This window comes from Balaenoptera ricei, chromosome 21 (assembly GCF_028023285.1).
Source record: "Balaenoptera ricei isolate mBalRic1 chromosome 21, mBalRic1.hap2, whole genome shotgun sequence".
Lineage (NCBI taxonomy): Eukaryota > Metazoa > Chordata > Mammalia > Artiodactyla > Balaenopteridae > Balaenoptera > Balaenoptera ricei.
In genome coordinates this window covers 13453222-13478463 of record NC_082659.1, presented here as the reverse complement: position 1 = coordinate 13478463, position 25242 = coordinate 13453222, and the positions used below count along the sequence as shown (strand labels likewise).

Below are 25242 nucleotides of genomic sequence, written 5' to 3'. Positions count from 1 at the left end.
GATGAAAATCTTAATCATCACAAGAGAAATGCAGATTAAACTAAGGTATCATCTGTCATCTAGCAGACAGACAAAAGACCTCATTTGACAACATTCTGTTGGCTGAGCTGTGGGGAAATGTATCCCCCGTTGGTGGGAGCGCACAACGGCGTGTGGAGGAGAATCCGGCAATATGTATCCAATTATTTACTCTTGAAGTGTCAATCTCAGGTCTTGGAGCTCAAACTACCCATACACCCGTACATGTACAAAAGTATATACACAATTATTCACCTCAGCATTGTTTTTTGGTTTTTTTGGGTTTTTTTATTTTATTTTATTTATTTATTTTTGGCTGTGTTGGGTCTTCGTTGCTGTGTGCGGGCTTTGTCTAGTTGCGGCCAGCGGGGGCTACTCTTCCTTGCGGTGCACAGGCTTCTTACTGCGGTGGCTTCTCTTGTTGCAGAGCACAGGCTCTAGGTGCCCGGGCTTCAGTAGTTGTGGCACACAGGCTCAGTAGTTGCGGCTCGTGAGCTCTAGAGCGTAGACTCAGTAGTTGTGGCGCACGGGCTTAGTTGCTCCGTGGCATGTGGGATCTTCCTGGACCAGGGCTTGAACCCATGTCCTCTGCATTGGCAGGCAGATTCTTAACCACTGCACCAACAGGGAAGCCCCTCAGCATTGTTTTAATACAGCAACCCAGCTGTAAAAAAGATAGGTTAGATACGCTGATACATCCACACAGTGGAACACGACTTGCTATAAAACAGAATGAGGAGGACCCTCTTGAACTGATAAAGATCTCCAGCATGTATGATCAGGTGTGAAAGGATGAAACACAGAACGCTATAGACAGTATGCTGTAATTTGTGTAAAAAAGGACTAGGGGGTGGGGAGAGTATAAGAATATGCATAAAGTAACACCAGGAGGATAAAGGAAACTAATACAAATGTAAATGGTGGATGGGGACAGGGATGGAAGTGAAATTTCTTTTGTGTTGACTTTTCTATATCATTTTGACTTTTTGGAACCATGTCAATGTATTACCTGGCTTCAAAAATGGAATCAAACCAAGGGGGGATGGGGATGGCACAAAACTTTCAGGAATGAGGACGTGGATCCTTACGGGGGTAGGGCTGGAAGGGATGCCACAGCCGTCCATAGCCATGTTGCAGGATTTTGTTTAGCTTGTTTATTTTCTTCTTTGCTTCAACCTCTGTAGGTATTAGTTGAGAAATCGTAACATACTTGATATTAGAACTTGAGCCTAAAGTAATACTCAGCATCAGCTTTTTATAGCTCAAGGAGCAAACTAGACTATTCACATTCGTTTCTTAATTCACTCTCTAGGTGTTCCATCCTTATCCTTTGCAATACGATTGTAATACATTATCACATGATGAGGCAGACCAAGAAATATCCATCAAAGAATTTTTGTGCACAGAATCTCTACCGTCTGCTACATTGATAATTGAAAGAACTGAGGAACTGACATGCTTAGGGATGTTCAGACAAAGAAAGCATCTCCCTTTCAAGAAAATGTTCTTCCAGATTTAAAGTTGGTGCAAAAGCTATTAAGTAGCGTGTTTGAGCTAAGAGGCCAATGTCTGATCTACACCTTATGCTTTGGTTTTAGGTGACTTAAATGTCAGCTCAGGGACCTAACAGCCTCATATACAGTTTCCCAAGTGGGAAGCATGTTTGGCCAATTCACTGATTTTACTGAAATATTTCCAAAGACTCATTTCTGCCTGGCAGGTTTAAGGAGCATTGAGGAGGCCACTGTGGGTGGAGGGGAGTCGGCAGGAGAGCAGGTGAGGCTGACGGGGAGGTGGAGCAGAGCGGGGCCTTGAGGGTGCTGTACCTACAGGTCCCGCCTAGGGACAGAGTACTGGTGCAACGGGAAGAGGCTCCAGCATCTAGGGACCCAGGAAAGGAGACCGAAAAGGACTGCCAGGGCTGAAGGTGGGAAAACAGGAGAGTATAGGGTGAGAAAGCCAAGGGAAGAAACTGCTTCCCAAGGAAGTGGCCTGCTGGGACGAACTACTGAAAATTCAGAGAAAATGAACATTTGAAATATGCATTGGATTTGTGACAGGAGGTTACAGGTGATCTTGACAAAGGGGATTCTGTGCAAATATTGAGGCAGAAGCCAGCTTAGAGAGGATTGATATATGAGTGCCAAGTGAGGAAACGGAAATTAAAAGTATAGAAAACTTGAGAAATTGGCTTCGAAGGAAGGGCAGGATTGGGGGGAAGAAGTAGCTAGAGGGGGAAGTGAGTTGAAATGTTGTGTTGTGTGAGAGATTTGAGCATGTTAAATGCTGATGGCAAGAATCCAGTCAGGAAAAAGACTGAAAATACTGGAGGGAAAAGTAATTGACAGTGTAGGGTTCCTAAGAAATGAGAGAGGGTTAAATCTGAGCTAATTGTGGGGATGCAGAGAGGAGGTGTGCTTTTTGTTTGTTTTTAACAGGAGGAAATATGAGAAGCTGGGTGTGAATAAAGCTAGGCTTGTAAGTTTTGTAGCAGGAGGTTATAATACTCTCTAATTTTTAAGAAGTAGAAGACAATGACTCTGCTCAAAGTTAACTGTTCAAAGGGTTAGAAGGATAAGGAAGCTTTGAAACCATCATCGTCAAGAGCTGGAGAGTGAGTTGACTGGAGAAGTTTAGTGAGATCGCTGGGCAGTGTTTAGGACCCAGTTGAAACCAGCAATGGTGAATCACAGTGGTACCAGCCTGCCCTGTTGTGGGGTTTTATCTAGGAACATTCAGCTGCTTGGTATGTGTTGGCTTCATCCAACTTTGGGTATTTGCCCACATTTATAAAAAAAAAAAAGAGGAGCCATGGATTTCAGGAGACTGCAAAATGAGTTACTACTCAACTGATGGACCATGGAAGCTAAGCTGGAGAGACAGGGCAATGAACACAGAAGGGGGGTAATTTTAGGGAATAAGAAGAGTGGTCCGTGGCCTGATGGTCCTGATGAATTTGAAGAACCCTCATCGTACAAGTAGTGGAACAATAAGCAGATTGTAGTCAGAGAATGGATGGGACGTGGGGCAAATTCAATCATGAAAAAGATGTGACTGATTAAGTTGAAGAATGAAGTAGTACGAAAGACCATTTTGGAACTGAGGTCATGGAACTAAGGGGTGAGAATGCTGGATGTGTCCTCCTCCCTATGGGCACTGTTTTGCTGAAATGAGATTCCATGTGCAGGAGTATAGTATAAGATAATGTGATAAAATGTGGTTTTGTTTATAAACCTTTGCTTTTAGGGAACTTTTAAAAATCCACCTTCTGTTTTTGCCAAATAACACTGTTTAAAACTACCACCTGTTATCACCATTCATAAAAGAAAGGGCATTTTAACTCCCACCTCCTTCATTTCCTCCTCAACTCCCAAAATAAGGAGGGACATAATCTCACATTTTCCAAGGTCCCTGCTCATTTTTAAAGCTTAGAAAAAATAACCGGTAATTCTGCTCAAAACCTTAAAAAATATATTTTTTTGTTTCCAATTTGTAACTGGAACATAAAATAGACAAAAGCACCAGGTAGAAATTGTAGTTGCCTGTTTCCAGCCAATGCTGCTGGGTCTCTGTTCTGAACATTTGCTTCCAGAGCTACTGTTGCTGATGCAAATTCAGACGGAAGAGACTGAGCAATAAAATTTGCAAGTGGTGCCTGTTGAGAGTTTCAATTATTTGTAAATCTGTGAGAATGAGTTGAACGCCAGCGGGGGTAAGTGATGGAGGCAGTCTGGGTACCAAAATCTTGTTCTGCATCCACACCTCACCCTGCTCTCCCCATCTCCTGCTCCCCCTCCTCGTGGCTCTCCGTCCCCAGCTATGAGCTTGGGACCTTGCACTGACAAATCAGATTTGTCTGGCTTGTGTGTATCAACTCTGGTCTGATTTATCATCACACCCTTGACCCAACCCAGGCTGATACAGAATTAAATGATCTAAATATTAAAAGTCTGTCCATTAAGGACAGATTCCATCTGCCTATTTTCGTTTCAGTTTATCCCTGTTGAAGGTACCCTTGGTACCTTCTAAACAAATTCTTTTCAAAAAACCTTTAATGTGAGAAATTTAATATGAACTCTGGGTATATCTCTCTGATATTAAAAGTAATCAAATATCCTTTATATTTCATTTGAATTTCTCATGTAAGTACAAAATGGGACAAAATTAGAACCTGATTTACCCCCTGGGTTCTCTCCTCATCTCCTCACATGCCCTCAAGCATAGAGCAGAATTAATAGGTTGAAATAGTTGAACCAGAACAGTGGTTTGGTTTACCCAAGGAAAACAAAAAAGATAGGCTAGACTCAGAGCCACTATAACACAGTCACATCCTTAAAGTTAACCACTAAAAGTGTTAGAGATTCTCTTTACGGTTTTCTCCTTGAAAGTCATCAAGTCACCGATGGAAGCTTGTTGTGAAAGTTTATCTATGAGCCTTGCGGGCATCTACTCTGTGTTCAAGCCCTGAAGTAAAAGTCCCTTCAAACCACTGCACTGATATCAACTTGCTTAGTTGGACAGGAGCATAATTTTGAATCGCATCAAGTAAATTCTGGGAAATTCCTAGTTGACATCTGCACTATCTTTGAAGGTCTTATGTTGGGCAGCCCATTTTTTTCAGCATGTGAACCTTACAGGTAAACTATGACTAAGAAATGTTTTTCACTAAATACAGCCACAGTTCATTTCAGCTCAGAGTTCCCTCCCGCCACCGCCCGGCCCCGCTTCACCGCCCACGTGCCCACTTCCTCCGCTGGGTTGGTTTCGCGTAGTTTGGGTAGTACCACCTCTGGAATCCGCTCACTAGCTGCCTCTTCCCCACTCTGAACTCGTTTCTCTTTCTCTAAAATGGGGGCAATAATATCTTCCTTCCAGTAGTAGTGACATGAGAATTTTTTAAAAGATAACGTTGGAAAAGTTGTCTTGACAGATTAAAGCTCTAGAGAACCATGGCAGGTTATTCTACGTAACCATGAGTTTGCTGTTGTTGGAAATGCCAGTAGAACTAGGGAAACTACTTTCTTGACTTATCTGTACTTATAGCTCTCAACTTTGTGCCCCTTCTACTCTAAGTGAGGCTTACATAACCATCCTGAGCCAAGAAGAAGGGGGTAGGGGTCTGGGCTTCAAAGGGGAGGAAGACAAATCACAGGAAGAGGAGAAGAAAAAAATGTCTGGTGAACAAATGTCTGCCTTGCCTTGCAGAGAAGTCTTTCCGATATAAAAGTTCTCTCTAGTAATAGCGCTTTTCCTGCAACAAGCCCTTTATCTAAACTCCTTTAGGCAGTTAAGGGAGAGGCAAAAAGCTTTTCCAGAGACTGCTGGGTCTTCATGGCCTCAGGCCAAAACAGCCACGTGTCAAAGTGGCTATCTGGGGGTGGCATATTCTGGTTCCCCTCACAACTTTCTCATTTAATGGCAAAACGAAAATGAGTTAGTAATGAGTTTGATGTCCCTTATTCAAGGATTTGGGGTGCACAGCGTCTCACAAGCAGTGGAACCCGCTCCCGGAGGGATTTTGGGCAAGAAGGAGGCTTACAGAGAGAAGAGGCCACGTGGAAACAGCACGCCTGGGTAGGAGGGTGGGGATTTCCTTACAAAACTAGCAGGTCCTGTTCTCCAGGGTAAGGTAAACTAGCTAAAGCTGAGTTGGAGGATTGTGAGTGGTGTATGTCAGGTTTCCTTGGCAGGAGTTTCTGGTAAAAGCAGGCTGATTTAGGCTTAGATCTGTGACGTGGGTCACAGACATGGGGTCACTGGGGCGGCCTCCATTTTGAGGCTCCCCATACGCGAACTGTCTTTATCACTCTGTTACTATGTCAAGTTACTTGAACCTCAATTCTGCTTGGTAGTGGAGAACTCATCGGTTTAGGGCAAACCCAATCCACTCAGAGTTAAACCATCCAACTTGGGGCTCACTCCCTGCCTGCAAGTTTGTGAAGCATCATGACACGGAAGGAGGAGGAGGTTGGAGGTATCTGGTCTTCCAGTGTCACAGGTGCCCCGTGGGTCCTGCTGAGATGAATGTCATTCTGTTTGGCTGTCCTCCTCCCCTCCTCTCTCTGGCATCCCTCAGGACACTTGCGTTCCCGTGGGGTTTCTGCTCTCACGGTGTACTCTGCGGCCACTCTGCGTCCTCTCATTCCCAGTCACGAGGCCCTTGTTGGGGAGGAAAAATAATTTTCCCTCTACCCTTCTGAGTTCTTGGCTGAGGTCCCTGTAATAAAAGACAGATTCACAAGACAATAAACGAACAGAAGTTTATGAACCTGTGTGTACATGGGAGACACCCAGCAAAACTGAGTAACTCCCCAACATGACCTAAACCTCTGGCTTGAATAACCTCTTCACTAAAGACAAAAGAAAGAAAAGAGAGGGAAGCTCAGTTATGGGGACGGTTACCAGCAAGAGCAAGGTAAACAAGGGTAAGTTTGTTACACAGATTTCAGTCTGTACCTCCTCCGTGGATAGGTCCCTTGTGATTAAGGGTTTTCTTTCCCTTCCTGGTACGGAGAGGGAGATAACCCTACAAGTGGAAATTTCCTTTGTAAATGTACATTTCTCTTGCAAAAGAGTAATTTCTCCTTTGTTTTCAGAGCTTCTCCTGTGTCTGTAGTTTCTCAAACGAATCCTATGCCAAAGAGGTATTTTTTAGGGCGGCATATTCTGCTGCTGCCCTTCACCCGTCAAAGTCAGCTGCATCTCAGACCACAGAGGAAGGTTATTGAGCTGTTTCTTGAGCCCTGGCGGGACAAGCAGGGTGTCTGGGAGGCTGCCCTCAGCCCACCTACTTAAGCCCTTTCTACAGCTTATGCCTTTTCTACAGCTACCATGATGGGGAGGGCACGGCGGGAGCTTCTCCTTCAGGGATCCAAGCAGGAAATGGGGTGCCAGTCCGTTCTAAGTTGCAGAACCCCAAATCTAAGGGGCTGCACAGCAGGGCTCCTTCTGTGAGGCCCTCAGCACTGACTCACCCCGGCTCTTTCCTTACCAGGTCTCCTCCCTTCCCCAGCTCAGAGGATTTCGACCTGGTGGCGGGGAGGACAGAGAGGGAAGAGGCAGATCAGCCTTCTCTGTCTGTGTCACACCTGGCCTTCAGCTGTTAAACATCAAAACACCAGAACTTAATGCGACAAGTCTCCTTGGGGCCAGGAAGGCCTTGTGCCTCACAGCCAAATCGACAGTGCGGGAACAGGAGGTTGTGACAGGGTGAAAGGAAGTGAGGATGCAGATTTTGCCACATGTGCTTATGACAGTAGTTACCCTTATGCAATTTCTCTATGCCAAGCTCTTCACAAACAGTATCTCCCTTAATTCTCACAAGAATCTTAGGAAGTAGCATTATCATCTCAATTTGCTAACTGAAGTTGAAATTTTGTAATTGAAAGCTCAGAGGTTAAACAACTGGCCTAAGGTCACACAGCCCGTGGTTGGTAGTGCCTGAACATGAATCCAGGTATTTCTGCTTCCCAGGTCGTTGCTCTTTCTACAATCCCCCGACTATTCACTTCTTTAAAGGACACCAAATGAAAAACACAAGCCGAAGCATGCACCTGGAATCTAGCAGAGAGCATGTGTCTGTAAAACAGATGGGGAAAACACCTTACACCTGATCCTTAGAGCTTTGTCCTTGTGAGATACTGAAGCAGCATGTGTATGGAGAGTTGGTCAAAGGGATAGACGATCAGAAAGGATCTTTTCTTGGTGGGGCGGGGAGGAGTAGCTGGAGGAGAGAGCAGAAGAATACAAGATCTCAGATCCTTATGAACAATGTGAACAAATGGCAGAGACTCACTTTTCCAGAACCTGCCCTCAAGATGGCCCACAACTATACTTTAGTGCATCACTTAAAGAAGCCGCCTTAAAGGAGGGTAAACAAGCCTCAGGATAGAGCCGGAACACTACAGATTTGGAGTCAAATTTGGTTGAAAATGGGCAGACCCCTATCCTGTGATGTATACACTGGTTTTCTTAACTAAAAAATTCGAAGTCTCTTGGCAATGCATTTAAAACACCATAATTTTCTTTTTACTTTCCTTTTCGATTTTCTATCCAACTCCATTCTTCTTTCACCCATCTGTTGCCTTAGGATCCAGAAAGCAAAGCAGCAGCAGCTGCTATAGCTGACGGAATGAAGTCGGGAGCATCTGTCCATGGTGTTGTGTGTGGGTAGCAGCAAACATACATGAGCAAGAAGACCAACAAGGAGAGTTTGGGCTCCAAGCATCGCTCCAAGCAGGAGTAACTGCGTGAGCATGCCACAGAGTCGGGCAATTGGGAAGCCGAATGATGATGTGGTTTTTAGGAACTCAAAAACAAAGTGGAGGTGAGAAACAGGAAGGAGCATTGTGAAATTGAAAGTTCACTGGCTTTGGGGTCAGCAAGATCCAGTCACGAAGCCTGATGTCTCTGCTCGTTTACTACATGACCTTGGGCATTTTCGTTCACCTCCGTGAACCTCAGTTTTCTTATTCGTAAAATAATTATAACCATAACATCATCCTTGCAGTGTGGTTGGGAAGATTAGAGGATGCATATAAAGCACACAGCTTAGGACTTCACGAGCAATCAGTTCTGTCCTACATCAAGGCTCATGTATTTCCTAAGGGATCGTCCATGGCTCCCCTCAGATTCCTAGAGCTCATAATAGGTTGAATTCACTGCACGTATGTACGTGCAAGGCGGCTGTGCTAGTGCTGTGAATTCAAGGTGCAAGCAGCTTCTGCAGAAAGCTGCAGAAATGTGAATATGGATTGGTCCCTGCTGCTTTCATTTTCTACTGATGCAAAACCATTTACCACACACTCAGCATCTTAAAACAACATGTTTATTCTCGTACAGTTTCTGTGGTCTGGAGTCCAGGCACAGTGGAGCTAGGTCCTCAGGTCAGGGGCCAACCAAGCTGAAATCAAGGTGCCAGTGGGCTGTGTTCTCATCTGGAAGTTTGACTCAGGAAGAAACCATTTCCAGGCTCATTAAAGTTATCGGTAGAACTCAGTTCCTTATGGCTGTTTTCTTGCTGACTGTCAGCGGGACACCACCCTCAGCAACTACGAGCCACCCTTGGGTCCTCGCCTCGAGGGCCCCTTTACAGGAGGTTCATGACATGCTGTTTGCTTTTAGGCCAGCAGGAGGATCTCTCACTTAAAATATCTCCTCCCTCCAGAGAAGGCCCAGGCCCCCTTTTGAGGGGTTCACTTGCTCAGGTCAGGCTCAGCCAGGATCATCTCCCTTTTGATTATTCACAGGCAACCAGTTGGAGACCTTAGTTTACATCTGCAAAATCCCTTCACTTCTGCCATGTAACCTAACCTATGATAGGAGTGAAATCCCACCATATTCCCAGGTCTCGCCTGCGCTCAAGGGGCGAGAATCATACAGGGCATGGACACCAGAGGGCAGGAATTGGGGGGGCATCTGAGAATTCTACCCACTATGCCTGCCTGGTCATGCCCAGCTCCAAGTGAGGGCTGAGGGCTGAGCACGGAAGTAACACTTGGTAGACACCTCGTGAATCAGCTTTGATTCAGTTGGAAGTTCACCAGGTGATTTTTCTTCTTGCTAGATTAACGTAGTCTACAGAATTACAGCAAAAAAATTCCGGATACCACACCCTGAAAGAAAATTGTCCTTTTGGGAAATGCTTTGCCCTGGAGGAAGCATCTCTTACCATCTCAGACACTTTCCATTCTGTTCTGCAGACTTCTTGAGGCTGTAATGTACATTCATAAGAATTCAGGTCACGTGGCCTGAGATATACTTTTTAAAATACTCTCAATCTAAATATGGGGAAACTAAGGCCCATACAGGACTAAATTCCCCTGGCCCCCTGCTCTGGGCCTCTTGCAGTGATGTCCTGACCAAAATGTCCCTGCTGTTTAAGGAGAGACGTATCAATTGAGTAGGATTCCTAGTAGGTGGTCTAATGAGTAGGTGACCACCAGAAAATGGAAAAAATACTAGCCAGTGTTGGGTGGGTTGAGGGATTTTCCAAATAAAATTTAATGTCCTGATGACTACCACTATAAAGAGAAAGAGATGGTAAAAGTTATTTTCAAATTAATTGAAACTGAATTATTGGAATTAATTGAGGAATATTTCTTTTGCATAAAGTCTTTTTTCCTCATTTGCAATGAAAAAAATTTTGTATTAATATTAATAGGCTCCAGGAGACAAACCACATTTTGAAAGTAAGTAGCTTGCAAATCTTTCCAGGTCTACTGGGATTAAAACAGCTACAAAGTTATCTTGTTCATTACCTCTCCTATCCAGATCACTGAAACCTGATTGGTTTACCAGTCTCTAGTACCCCTCCAAATGATTTTTACATCTCTTTCAGGCTGAGCTTCTTAACAACACCTGACAGTATTAGTTTTCCCTTAAAGAAGGATTCCCCGGGTGGGATAAGGAGGGTGGGAGGGAGACACAAGAGGGAGGAGATATGGGGATGTATGTATATGTATAGCTGATTCACTTTGTTATAAAGCAGAAACTAACACACCACTGTAAAGCAATTATACTCCAATAAAGATGTTTAAAAAAAAAAAAAAAAAGGATTCCCCTGTGCTGAAAAAAATGTGGGGTTAGATTTGAGAAAGACCTCTCGGAGTCAAAAGTCAAATGGGAAGAGTGGTTCTGGGTTGTGCAAGAGAAGATCCCAGAGTCTGTCCTAACCCAGCACTCCAGTGAAGGGAATTTAAAGAGCCAAGATGGGGGGCCGTGGGGAGCGGGCATGGACTAGCTTTACGGAGAAGCGCCATCGGCTGAGCGTCGCACCGAAACCATACTGGCTTTGGAGGGATCCTCATCAATGTTGGCGGCAGGGACCCGCGCCAGAGCCCAAGGATGTGATGTGAAGTAATCAGATTCTCATGCCCCGCTGTTGGTAATGCAAACTTGGACAGCCACTTGTGAAATCAGTTTGGCACTTTCTTAAAAGTTAAATATACACTTATTATATGAGCCGGTCGTTCCACTTCTAGGTGTTTACTCAAGAGAAATAGAGATACATGTCCACCAAAAGACTTGTACGTACGTGAATGTTCATAGCACCTTTATTCATAAGGGCCCCAAATGGAAACAACACAGATGTCCATCAGGAGGTGAATGGATACACAAACTGAGGTATAGTTGTACCATGGAATAGTCATCACCAGTAAAAAGTAACAAACTACCAATACACACAACATGGTTGAATCTTAGACGCATCTTGCTGAGTGAAAGAAGCCAGACAGGAGTACATACTATAAGGTTCCATTTACATAAGGGATGAGAACAGGCAAAAAACCAAGCTCTCAGTGAGAAAAATCATATTAGTACTTGCCTGGGGAAGAGATTAGGACTCTAGAAACTGCAGAGGGTCAGAAGGAAGATTTTAGGAGGTAATGGGAATATTCGGTATCTTGATGGTGGTGATGGCTACATGGGTGTACGTATTTGTCGAAACACATCGAAGTGCAGAGTCTTAAGTGCATTCAATTGTGTATAAGATATTCACTGTTATACAAATATTAGGCCAACCAAAAGTTGATTTTTTGTTTTTTGGCTGCACCATGCAGCTTGTGGGATCTTAGTTCCCTGACCAGGGATCAAACCTGCTCCTTCGGCAATGAAAGCGAGGAGTCCTAACCACTGGACCACCAGGGAATTCCCAAAAGTTGATTTTTAAAGAATGACCCAGGTGCAGGGTTTCTACTGGAGAAAACTCTGATGAAGATCACTCTGTGCATCCCTAGAGACCTCTGAAATTTATGCTGTGTGTCTCAATTCCAGTGGAATTCCTATTTAACTGATATAAAAGTACTATAGAGACCAAGGTGGAGTCAATTCACTCTTCCTATTCCTTCTGCTAGAAAGCCTGGATATTATAAAGCAAATATAGAAAACTCTGAAAGGGGAGAGGAGGAGGAAGACGGGGAAGTGACCTCAGAACACAGGGAGTGATGTGGCAGTGAGTTCCCTGAGTTTTCTTATTGTCTCATGCATCCTGGATTGAATAACAGAGAAGCTGGCAATACAGAAAGGGCAGTGGGTGCAAACCAAAAAAAAAAAAAGCTTCCAAAGAAAGGGGCAGCCTAGGAAGACAGAAAACTTTTAGACAATAACCAGCCCGCTCAAGCCAACACGACAGGAAAAAACCTCGCTCCACACCCACCTGATCACCAAGGGCACCCAGGCAGCAGAACCTCTTCTTCCTCAAGTGAGTACTGTTTCCTCTTTTAAAAAAACCTGTTGGGCTTCCCTGGTGGCGCAGTGGTTGAGAATCTGCCTGCCAATGCAGGGGACATGGGTTCGAGCCCTGGTCTGGGAAGATCCCACATGCCACGGAGCAACTGGGCCCGTGAGCCACAATTACTGAGCCTGCGCATCTGGAGCCTGTGCTCCGCAACAAGAGAGGCCGCGATGGTGAGAGGCCCGCGCACCGCGATGAAGAGTGGTCCCCACTTGCCGCAACTAGAGAAAGCCCTCACACAGAAACGAAGACCCAACACAGCCAAAAATAAATAAATAAATAAATAAAAGAACGTGAATTTCTTTAAAAAAAAAAAAAAAAACCTGTTAACATTTTCAACGGCACTGGCTATGCTTTGAGGTAATTCATGGCTAATGATGGTTATAAAACCATAAGGGTGTCTCACTTGCGCAGGAGGTGAGGTCCAAATGGTCCTTCTGTGACCACCTCTGTGATGATTAAATTGCTAGGTCGCTAACACAAGTCATTGCTATTCCTTGTCCCCAGATTGGACCCTGGATTTTAAAAAAATGACCAGTCTTCTCGGACAACACTAAATTCAGTGGGGGAAAATACTTAGGAATCTGTTAGGGTGACTTTGTACCCAAATTATCTTTGGCACTCCCTCGATGGCCACTTGGTATTGCCAAAAAATTACTTCCATCTCCCACTAATTTAACTCACAGCTTGGCACACAGGAACAAAGAAGGGCTTCTGTGAATAATTAGCTGTGAGTAACATGCTCCACAGTTGTGCCAGTGGAGCTCACCAGGACTGTCAGAACTGCCCTATTTTTCAAGCTCACAAAAGAGAAAAACCTTAAAGACAAAGAAGGTAGCTCATCCTTCTCCTGGAAGGATATTTGTAATTATTCAGACAATCTATTCAAATAAAATGTTATCCTTATAGATATATGCTCTAGTAAATAAAATGTTATCCTTATAGATATATGCTCTAGTATCTTTTCAGGATGGGTAGAAGCAGCTCACATTCAAATACTTATCAGCAAGTTTTAAAAGACTTTATTCCAACATTTGAAACACCTTGTCCATAAAGAGCGAGTGGGCTTTTTATGGGATGGTGTAAACAGTTTGTAAAGCCCTATACATCAACAATGCCTCCACTACCTAACAGGAATAGTAAAGTATCAAAATTGCATTTTGAAAAATAAACTTGCCATGATCTGTGTTAAAACTGGCCCTGTACTTCCCTGGTGGCGCAGTGGTTAAGAATCTGCCTGCTAAGGCAGAGGACACGGGTTCGAGCCCTGGTCCGGGAAGATCCCACATGCCACGGAGCAACTAAGCCCGTGCACCGCAACTACTGAGCCTGCGCTCTAGAGCCCGCGAGCCACAACTACTGAGCCTGCGTGTCACAACTACTGAAGCCCGCGCACCTAGAGCCCGGGCTCCGAAACAAGAGAAGCCACCGCAATGAGAAGCCTGTGCACCGCAACGAAGAGTAGCCCCCGCTCGTCGCAACTAGAGAAAGCCCGCGTGCAACAATGAAGACCCAACGCAGCCAAAAATAAATAAATTTTAAAAACCCCAAAAAACTGGCCCTACCCGTAGCTCTTTTAACATGAAATCTATAGCTTAAAAAAGACAGGCACTCTCGCCATATGAAATATTAATTTGTAGGATTTTGGGTATTTCAGGCACTTCTGGAAGAATAGACATGAGCTGAATGGTGCTGTGTTGGATTATAACAATACCTCTGAGGTGTGATATTTCATTTACAAGTAAGAGAGCTCTACCAATTGATCTGGATGATCATGAAATAACATTGGTTTCACATTTGGGTTCATCAGTTTTCACACTGCCTAAAGGTCACTGGACAGGGTTTTTTCAAGCCCCACGAACAAATATAGCTGTCAAGTCCTAAGTTCTTATATCTTAAACCCCTACCTCCCATAATAAGCAGATGTCAGTCCCACTCATTTCATAACTCTTGACATTAATGTCTCCTTTTCTCCCTAGACACAGGGGTTAGCAACCTACTCTCCATCAAGTTCAAAATCAGTAGTGGCATCATGATGTTTTCCCAAGGGTGACCTGAGGCTACAAGGACAAAGGACAGGCCCGTAACTCTAACCTACATCTGCCAGAGACTAAAATTCAACCTGTGTTCCAAGCTTCCTGAACTCTAAGTTCATTCTGATACAATTTAAAGACTCAAGAAAATCCCCAAGGAGACATTTTTTTTCAACCTACCTGTTGTCACAACAGGAAGACAGGTCTAGTGACCATCACGTGTATCAGCAGCACACGATAGTGATTACACACCAGGATGTTTGTTATTTGCTGCATTGCTCCATCTAAACTTTCTGGTCAATGAGTCATGGCAGAGAGGTAGAGGGAATTCACTCTTAAAGACCAAGTCTCACCCTCTCTGGATACCATGTCCTGACCTCATTACTGTCACTGTGGTCTTATCTTCAGGAACTAAACATACAATAACAACTTGTTCCTTTAATTGTCACACTGATATACAAAATACTTAAATGCTTCTAAATGCAGGGTCTGCGCTCATGCATCACAAGGCACTATGGGAAAATCCCCATACAAGAGGACCTTTTCACCTAAGATGCTGCGTGTGACAGTTGAACAGCAAAAGGCTGAAAGAACAAAGCCCTCCAGATGTTATGGGTAACACAAATAGTCTAACTTCACAGAGTTTGTACTTTCCCTTTCCAACTCAGTGGAAAAAAACAGAGATAACTAGCAACTGAAGACGAGTGTGCTAGGCCACTGATTAATCTGTATTGTTAGAAACTAGCATTTAATCCTACCTTAGGCTACTTTAAAAATCCACCCAAACACTTGTAGAGTAAGTGTAGTGCCACTGTGTTCCAGACGACAGTTACAACTGGAAAGGAAATAATAGTTTACAAGAAACATGAATACTTAGAACATGTTGCAGGAACTGAACCTTTAAAAGTACATATTCTGGGGACTTCCCTGGTGGTCCAGTGGCTAAGACTCTGCACTCCCAATGCAGCGGGTTTGATCCCTGGTCAGGGAACTAGATCCCACAAGCTGCAGCTTAGAGTTCACATGCTGCAGCTAAAGATCCCGCATGCCGCAACTAAAAGATCCCACATGCCACAACTAAGACCCGGCACAGACAAATAAATAAATAAATATTTTAAAAAATAAATAAAAGCACATATTCTGAATTTTCTCACCTGGATACTAACAAATAGTGAACGCTATATATTTAAGAATAGACTTGTAAAAGAAATCTGAAGAACCAAATGTAAGAAATCTTACGAGGAATCAAATTTAAAATAAAACCTTGCTAAAGAGGCAATGAAGAATTGTAGAATAAGAAAATGACAAGAAGTCCAATATTCCATTTGTTAAAAATTCTTTTCTGTTGGTTTACTCTTCTCTGTTTTTAAAATGACTTAAAGTACACCAAATGGATTAATCATAATCCTTGGTTCATGGCACATCTTGGTTCATAGGTCATCCTTGACTGTTCCTGGGCCTCTATGTAAATATATTTGAGTGTATTTGAATAAACCAGTGATCACCTGTGAACCCACCACACAACCCAAGAACAAGAACTCTGGCCTAACATCTACTAACATCTGTTCTACCCCTGTTCTTCTCCTTGCTTCATACCCTCCAGCCCAGGGGTAACCACTGCCCTGAATTTATGCTTATGATTCCTGGGCTTTCAAAAAAATGTTTTATCGTATATATATGATTGCTTAAGCAACATATTGCTTGGTTGTTTCTCTTTTTTAAATGTATAACTTATATCCATTCTCCTGTTAATTTACCCATTCTCTTATGAATGAACATTTGGTTTATTTCCAGATTTTTGCTATTATGAATGGCACTATGTGAGGGTTTTGTTTTGTTTTTTTTTTTGTCTTCTGGTACACATGGGCAAGTTTCCCTACAGCTTATACTTAGAGGAATTTTTCTGTCGTAAAGTATAAGAATGCTCAACTTCATGAGATAATCCAAATTGTTTTCCAAAGTGGTGGTTCTAATTTAAACTCTGACCAAATAATAAATAGTTTTCTCTTCATATTTGATCCACAATCTCTCCATATTTGGTATTGTCAAACTTCTTAATATTTGCCAATAGAATAGACACAAAACGTCTCATTGTTCATTTTCCTAATTACTGAGATTGAGCAATTTTTATGTGTTTATTGGCCAGATGTTTCCTCTTCTGTGAAATTCCTATTAATGTCTTTTGCCAATTTTCTATTGTTGTTTTTCATTAATTTGTAAGAGCTCCTTAAACTGTGCTGATATGTTAACGCTTTGAAGGTTTTATGTGCTGCAAATATCTTTTTCCATTTTATAGTTTCTCTTTTCACCGTTTGATGAAAGAATTTCTTAATTTTGCTATAGTCCAAAATTTTAATCTCCTTTAATGGTTAAATGCATTTTTGCATCCCACTTGCTTCTACTTTCTACTAAACATTTTAACATTTTGCTTCTGACATTTAAGAATGATCCTCTGTGGATGGACCTAGAGACTGTCACACAGAGTGAAGTAAGTCAAAAAGAGAAAAACAAACACCATATGCTAACACATAATGTGGAATCTATAAAAAAAAAAAAAAAGGTTCTGAAGAACCTAGGGGCAGGACAGGAATAAAGACGAGGGCATAGAGAATGGACTTGAGGACACGGGGAGGGGGAAGGGTAAGCTGGGACGAAGTGAGAGAGTGGCATGGACATATATACACTACCAAACATAAAATAGCTAGCTAGTGGGAAGCAGCCGCATAGCACAGGGAGATCAGCTCGGTGCTTTGTGTCCACATAAAGGGGTAGGATTGGGAGGGAGACGCAAGAGGGAGGAGATATGGGAATATATGTATACATATGGCTGATTCACTTTGTTATACAGCAGCAACTAACAAAACACTGTAAGCAATTATACTCCAATAAAGATGTTAAAAAAAAAAAAGAATGATCCTCTGGAATTAATTTTTGTATATAGAGGGAGTTAGGACTATAATTTTATTTTTTCCCTATACCAATAACCATTTTTTTCTAGTTGTGCTTGTTGAAAAATCCCTCCTTTCCTTGCTGATCTGCCATGCCATCTGTATCATATATCAAAGATTAAATATGTGAGGACTGTTTGGGAGTTCTGTATTCTCCTTCATGGGCCAGTTTCATTGGTCAGTTTGTTTATCTTTGTAGCAATACCACGCTGTCTTAATTGCTGTAGCTTCATAAAAGTTCGGATGTTTGGCAGGGTAAATTTCTTCTCTTTCCTCTTTAATAATGTCTTGGATGTTCTTGGCTCTTGTCTTAATGATAGATTATTGCTATGATCTATGAAATGTAACCTATGACCTTACAATTCTGCAATTCAAATGGGTTGTTTTACTTAATAATCAATTGCTCTGTTTAATTATATTTAAATTGGCATAAATATTAGTGAGGTTTCTTGTTAATTCAGAAGAAGCTTCACCTTCATTGACCAACATGACTTATGCATTAGGGTGTAATAAATCTCCCAGCTCCTTTTTTTTTTAATCATAGCACGCACAGAAAATAACATTTCTATAGCAGATGGGGGTTAATGGACAACAATGCTTGTGGCCTAAGATAAATGCCCAGGGCCCCAGGCCCCACTGAGCCCTCCTGATGGCTGAGAGCGTCAGTAATCTCCACACACATATAACACACGGTCCCCCAGAACACAGATCAAGATGCTCTGCGTTATTCAAATGAGTAGTTGACACTATTTCATTTTAATTAAATAAATAAGCATTTACATATATTTAAAATAGGTTGGATCTGTGTCCCTTTACAAAAGCAAATTACTTAAATTAAACCACAGGCAAATGCAGCGTTAACATAAGTTGAGCACATCTGTCTTCTGTGAGATACTATTCCAAAATCTAATTTGAATCTAACAGAATGTCAATAAAAAGTTTAAACACTGAACAAATTAATTTACATATTATTTTACTTTAATTTAGTTACTTATTTCTATGACTTTACTGTTCTAAAAAGTGCCCATCTAATAAAAAATCAACGATCATAGCAAGGACAAAGAAGATGGTAAAGAACCATTCCCAACCCCACAGCCTACAAACAACCATCGTTAATACTGGAAAATACATGCCGTTCACCCTCTGGGCTCATAGACGGATCAATAGGAAGACTGAAAGATAGATGACGGAAGGGTGGATAGACTAAAGTAATTCTGAATAAATGGTATCACTATAATGCTAATTTTGATTAAAAGTTTTACATTTAATTGAATTTTAAAGCTCTGTTGTTTAGTACATACACATTTAGTGTCTATATGTCTCCTTGGTGGATTTTTTAAAATCATTATATAATAACCCTCTTTATCCTTTAAAATTTTTTTTTAAATAAATTTATTTATTTTATTTATTTATTTTTGGCTGCGTTGGGTCCTTGTTGCTGTGCGCGGGCTTTTCTCTAGCTGCAGCGAGCGGGGGCTAGTCTTCGTTGGCGGTGCGCAGGCTTCTCATTGCGGTGGCTTCTCTTATTGCGGAGCACAGGCTCTAGGCACGCAGGCTTCAGTAGTTGTGGCACGTGGGCTCAGCAGTTGTGGTGCACAGGCTTAGTTGCTCCGTGGCATGTGGGATCTTCCCGGACCAGGGCTCCAACCCGTGTCCCCTGCATTGGCAGGTGGATTCTCAACCACTGCACCACCAGGGAAGTCCCTTTAATTTTTTTCTGTTATCAATATAGCACCACTCTTGCTTTTACTATTATTCATGTTAGCTTGACAAATCTTTTTTTATCCTTTTACTTTCAAATTACCTATGTCATTGTGTTTGAAGTGAGTTTCTTGTAGACAGCAAGTAGCTGGATTACACTTTTTCTTTTTAAAAATCTATTCTACTAATCTCTGCCCTTTAATTAGTATGTGTAGACCCTTTCCCTTTAAAGCAATTCTTGAAATGTCAGAGCTGAAGTCTGCTACTTTATTATTTGTTTTCTGTTTGTTGCCTATTTCTCTTTTCTTGCTTTTTTGTGGGGTGCCTGGCCTCTTTTTTTAGGATTCCATCTTGTTTAATTTTCACTTTTTTTGAGCATATTGCTTTGTATACCTTTCTTTGTGGTTGCTCTAGGTATTACAATATACATACATGACATCACAATCTATTGATTTTGATGTTTAACTACAAGTGAAGTATTGAAAACTTACTTCCATTTAGGTCCTTTTTACCCCCTACTTTTAAAACATAATTCTTTCAAGTGTTTCTTTTACATATATTGAGCACCAAACAGGTGCTATTTTAATTTTTGCTTCAACCATCAAATATGACTTCAGAAACTCATGAGAAAGATAGCTTACTACATTTACCCATATTTTTACCCATTCCCTTGCTGTTGTTTTTTTCTTTCTGAAATCCCAGGCCTTCTTCTGTTATCATTTTCTATCTGGAGAACTTCCTTTCACCATTCTTTAAGGGTAGGTCTGGTGATGACACATTGTCTTAGTTTTCTTTCATCTGAGGATGTCTATTTCTTTTTCCTTCCTGAGGACAGTTTCTCTGGACACAGAATTCACATCACCTATTCCTTTCTTTTATTACTTGAAAAATGTTGTGCCACTTCCTGCCAACCTCCATGGTTCATGGTTTCAGATGAGTAATCTGCTGTTATTTGAATTGCCGTTCCCCTATAGTCAATGTGTCATTTTTCTCTGATTGAATTTAGATTTTTTTCTTTGTCTTTAGTTTTCAAATGTTTGATTACAATGTGTCTTGGCATGGATTTCTTTGATTTGGATTTCATTCAGTTCTGTGAATCAGTATGTTTACATCTTTCAGTCATTATTTCTTCAAATGTTTTTTTCAGTTCCCGATTCTTTCTCTCTCCTTCTGGGACTCCAATGACACAAGTAGTATAACTTTTATTATTGTTCCACAGGTCCCTGAGGCTCTGTTCATTTTTTTTTTCCCCAATATATTTTCTGTTTTTCAGATTGAGTAATTTCTAGTCACTGTTCTTAAGTTTTTAATCTTCTGTCATTTCCACTCTCCTGTTGAGCCTATCCAGCAAGATTAAAAAAAAATTTTTTTTGAGTTGTCATATTTTGTTTGAATTTAACAGAAAAAAATAACTGAAGCAAAAGTGAAGTCAATGCTGACCTTTAGAACAATTTTTTTTCACTCCATGACAAGATAAAGCTATTCCCTCAGCTCCCTTCTTCTCAATACAGAAAATAGCAGCAGGGCCTCTTAGAAATTATGGCAGGTCTTCGATTTTGGAGACACTCTTGTTCTTTACTATATCAAACATGTTAAAAGGATCACATATTTCACATTACATATAATTTCCCTATAAAAATATTTGAAGGGATTTTAATAATACAGCAATGAAATTTTTATTAATTTTCATTTTTTTTTTTTTCATTTTGAGACAACAGTGAACATTCTTGGAAGTCCTTATGGTTTTGCGGTCCTAGACTCTGCACCTGTGCTGTCCAATGGCTCTGGACTCATTTTGTTGATGAGAGTAGGTTTGATACCTGGCAGAGCCTTGTCAAAAATTTTTTTCTCTATCATTAACCAACATCTCCTTCTGAAGTTTATAGCATGGCATTATACCCTTTTCCATGTTGGTTACTCCCAGGAAATTATGCTGTTTCTTTTGGGGTGATTTATATCATTAGGTATTGAGGGAGGTAGATTCTGTGATCCAACTTCATTCAACCTTCTTTAAAAGTGAAAACTATCATTTTTAGTCCTTTCTCAGAGACACCGACATGAAGACATTGTTAGCTTTTGATATTTTAGAATGTGCCTGTCATTCGTTGGTTATCACTTGTTTAGGTAACATTTCCCCCTAAATTACTAATTAAATCCCAATTAAATTAATCCTAAATTTTGGCCTGATTCTTTCTTTTTAATTGGTTCAAAATTGCTTCCATATTTTTAACCAAATTTGCCCAAATCTAAAGCATTATTCCTTTTGTTTACCTACTGAGGATGAATATATTTCAATGAACTTTTTTCTTTTTTTTTAACTTTTAAAAAATTATTTATTTATTTATTTTTGGCTGCACTGGGTCTTCACTGCTGCGCGCGGGCTTTCTCTAGTTGCGGCGAGCGGGGCTACTTTTCATTGAGGTGCGCGGGCTTCTCATTGCGGTGGCTTCTCTTGTTGTGGAGCACGGGCTCTAGGCACGCAGGCTTCAGTAGTTATGGCACGTAGGCTCTAGACGCAGGCTCAGTAGCTGTGGCACACGGGCTTAGTTGTTCCTGGGCATGTGGAATCCTCCCGGACCAGGGCTCGAACCCGTGTCCCCTGAATTGGCTGGTGGTTTCTTAACAACTGTGCCACCAGGGAAGTCCCTCAACTTGCTTTTTACTGAAATTTGTTAACACAGTTGGATCAATGCATATTGCCTCTTTTCCATCTTCCATTTTGATGACAAAGACACCCAAAGCTCTGGACACTATTTTCTTTTCCCAATACTGCTTGCCAAGTTTTTTCTGTTTGCTTCATTACCACACTTCCAACTATTTTCTATTTAATTTGTAATTTGGCCTATTTTAAAAGTTTTGCCTTTCCATTGTTTTGTTCTGGCAATCCTATATCTAACAAGTTAGTTTTTCTTCCCTGATATCTCTCATGTTTGATGCTGTTAATAATATTACTGTAAAAAGACAATTTGTTGCTTCTACACTGATACTGGAAAAATAATAAAGTGATAAAGTTAATAGGTGTTTTTTTAAAATGTGACTAGTAGGCAAGTGGGGTTTTTTGGGTTTTTTTTTTTTGGTTGTTGTTTTTTGTTTTGTTTTGTCTTCAAAGACTACATTTAAAAGTTTATGGAAGATGGGGAAAATTATCTGCTGAAAGTTGCATCTTGTGACTTCAGGCTGACTTCAGGCTTTGACAAGGACATCAGCCTTCTTGGGTGTTTGCATCTTAAAAGAGGAGCCTGGAGTGGCAGATATGGAAGGTTTGTTTCAGATATTAGGAGAGGGAAGAGAGTATCCCTGTACTCCTCCATTTACATTTTGTTGAATTGCTGTTGTTTAGAGGGAAAATATGAAAAATATTATACCATTATCGTGCACATCACACTGTGTAATGATTTGTTGATTGTTCATTCTGGGGCAAGAACTGTGAGTTCTTTTAGTCAAAAACTCTGTATTATTCACCTTTCTATCCCAAGAGCCTAGAACAGTGCCTGGCTCATTGCTCATTTCAATAAATGTTTGCTGAATAATACTTGGAATATTTAAAACATCTTTCCATGGTCTTGTGTTGAAGGTTGAAATGTGATTTTCCAGTGCTTGTACATAAAAGGTGTTTATTCATAATCATATGGATGCTATTCTAATTTCTGAAGAGGAGGACAAAACCTAGGTTATTGTAGCATTGTTTCTAATGATGGGTAATTGTCTATTCTCATGTCTGTTTCCTGGAGGCCCTAATGCCTGTGCCCTGTCCTGGGTGTGCCTTTTTACCTCCACCACTAGGGGGCAGCACAGGTAATGAAATCAATTCCCTCCGTTTACACCTTGCAGGATCCCTCCACACCAGTCTGTACAAAATAGCCCCTTGCTTGTAGAAAACGTTATTAAATAGCAATGTGCAACCATTTCAGGTTTTAGGATTCTTTTCTCCAAATCTATAGAAAACTCCAATACAATACCTTAGACTATAATCCTATGACAGAATCTCATGTTTTAAGTGAGGGATTAGTCTAAGGTTGCTTCCAGCTCTAAGACGATTGGTTTCCCAGGCTGATCTTCTCTCTGCCACCCACCCCAGTTTTGGTTTTGAAATGTGGAGGGAAATAGGAGGTGATCAGGTTCACCTTCAGGTCAGGAGTGGCTGAAGGCCTCAGGGCAGAATCAGGCTGTGAGGAAGAAGAGCCCCATGACCCGAACTAGGCCTCCCATTGCATGGTGACCCTATTTTCTTTTTCTTTTTCTTTTTTTTTAATTTGCTTTTCTCTTTTAATCCTCTGCCTGCTCCAACTCAAAAAATTGCCGGAAATTAAACAGAAGAAAGCTGTCAAAGAGTCAAGGCAAGCCAGCCCCAGGTAGCAGGCTCCCTCCCACGGGGGCCAAAGTCTGGGCAAAGGGGTCTCCACTCAGAGCCATTAGTAAAAGCTGGTGCAGAATAAGGTGGTTCTAGAGGCTGGTAATAACCCGGCCCAGAGGGGCTTTCTGCAGTGGCGCACCCCTAACAGGGCCAGGCTGTGCAAGAAGAGGTGTTGATTGGCCTTGTCAAAGAGCCCCTTCTCATGGGCACCCAGGACCTGGGTGCTATGTGCCCCATAGGAGGCCCCGGATTCACACAAGGTGCCCAGGCGACACAAGTAGCCCCTGGCCTGGCCATAGCCGTGGATGGTCTGGGACCCTATTTTCTGAAGCTTAAATCTGGACAATGGTCTGACCAGAAGGATGTGTTCCCAAATCTCATGTCAAAAACGTGAAATGGGACTGTCCAGGAAAATCTGGAGTCCCCAGTCTTCAGCATGATGGTCAGCTGTAAAAAGGGCTGTTTGCACTTTGTCATGTTCATTGTCATCTTTGATGTCAAAATTAGTCGCAGCTTTTCGCCTCTGGTCTGCTCCCGCTTCTTGTTCATTTTCCATAAGCAGCTCCCTCCATCCTGTCTCCCAACAGGCCACAGTCAATTCGGGGAAATTTTAACCAGGAAAGTGAGGCGTCACAGGAGGAATTTAGACACTGAAGTAGAGGAAAGAGCAAAGGGACCGCCCCCTCCAAGAAAAATAAAACCAAACCAAAGACCTCTTTAATAAGAGTTTAGGTTGTAATTTAAATGTCGAGGACACTTTCCCCTTAGGAAACGTGCTTACATGATCGTTGATACAGGTCACCAGTGAGACTGTGTTGACGATGCGGCTGTTCTTGGAAGGGGCTGGTCCTCCTGTTTCCTGGATTTGTCCCTTCATTCCTTTGAGTACCCCCCAAAGCAGAGCCTGAGGGGTGTGGGTGGTTTATTTGGGTGGTGATTCCAGGAAGCAAGAGAGTGAGACAGGGAAGGAGGAAAAGCTGAGACCAGGGTGGGCTGCTGAGGTTGCTGCTGTGAGCGGTGGGCTTGTTTCCACCGGGGTCTCAAAAGAAGCCCAGGGAAAGCTGTTCAGAATTGTCCACCTGAAAAAAATGGACAGCTTGAGATTTGCCCACCTGCTTCTGACCTGGACTAGCTGAGGTTTCCTCCTAGGCTGTGAACTTCCTGGTATTTCCGGGCTGCATTTGTGTGTGTTGGAGATGACCTTGGGGCAGAAAGTCTGGCTTGAGCTTGAGCTTGAGGTAAGATGCTGACAGCACAAGGAAAGTCTGTGCTTCCACGGAACGGTTCACTGTGGCTGAGACTGAAATGAAAGGGCTGAGGGCACATGATGTACCACTGTTGGTTGAGCAGTTGATTTGGGTAAGAAGGCCCCTGCCTAGACCTTGTGCTTTAGAACGTGCCTCTCTGGCCTTCCCCCCACTGCACCCCTTCCCACCCAGAGCTTGTTCCCTCTCTTCTGGAACAGACTACGTACTGAGGACCCTCCTCAAATGGCTGTGAGACTGCATGGCCTCTTCTATCTTCAAAGGCAGGCTGCTTAGCCAAACGGTACCCAAAGTGCTGCTGTCTGAAGGGGGTGAGGATGTGTGGATGGAGCTTGAATGGGGCTTAGGGAGTCCACACAGGGGATGCAAGGGCCCTCATGTGAGAACAGGGCTGGGGTGAAGGGGAAGGCGATTGGCCCAGGGTTGGGGCCAGCTTTCCCTCTGCTACCACATTCCTGTACAGACCACCAAGGAGTCTGAGAATTCTAACTTTACCCTTGGCCTTTATAGGTCATTACTGTGGTATATTTGTCAAGGTAGGAGAACAGAGCATGTTTTATTTAACACTTTGCTGGCTTCATTTATACCTCATAATTATTTAGACATATGGCAAATGTAGGAGTCAAGTTCTATCACGTTCCAATTTTTGTGGCCTTGAGCTGAGAAAAAGGAACCTTGGAAAATAGGCTTT

General features: G+C 42.2%; 1 long non-coding RNA gene across 2 annotated transcripts in view; it reads right to left on the bottom strand.

Moving 5' to 3' along the window:
• Positions 1-25242, bottom strand: part of LOC132356458 (uncharacterized) — a 52260-nt gene that overhangs the window by 7597 nt on the left and 19421 nt on the right. The gene's annotated exons all lie outside the window — the stretch shown is intronic.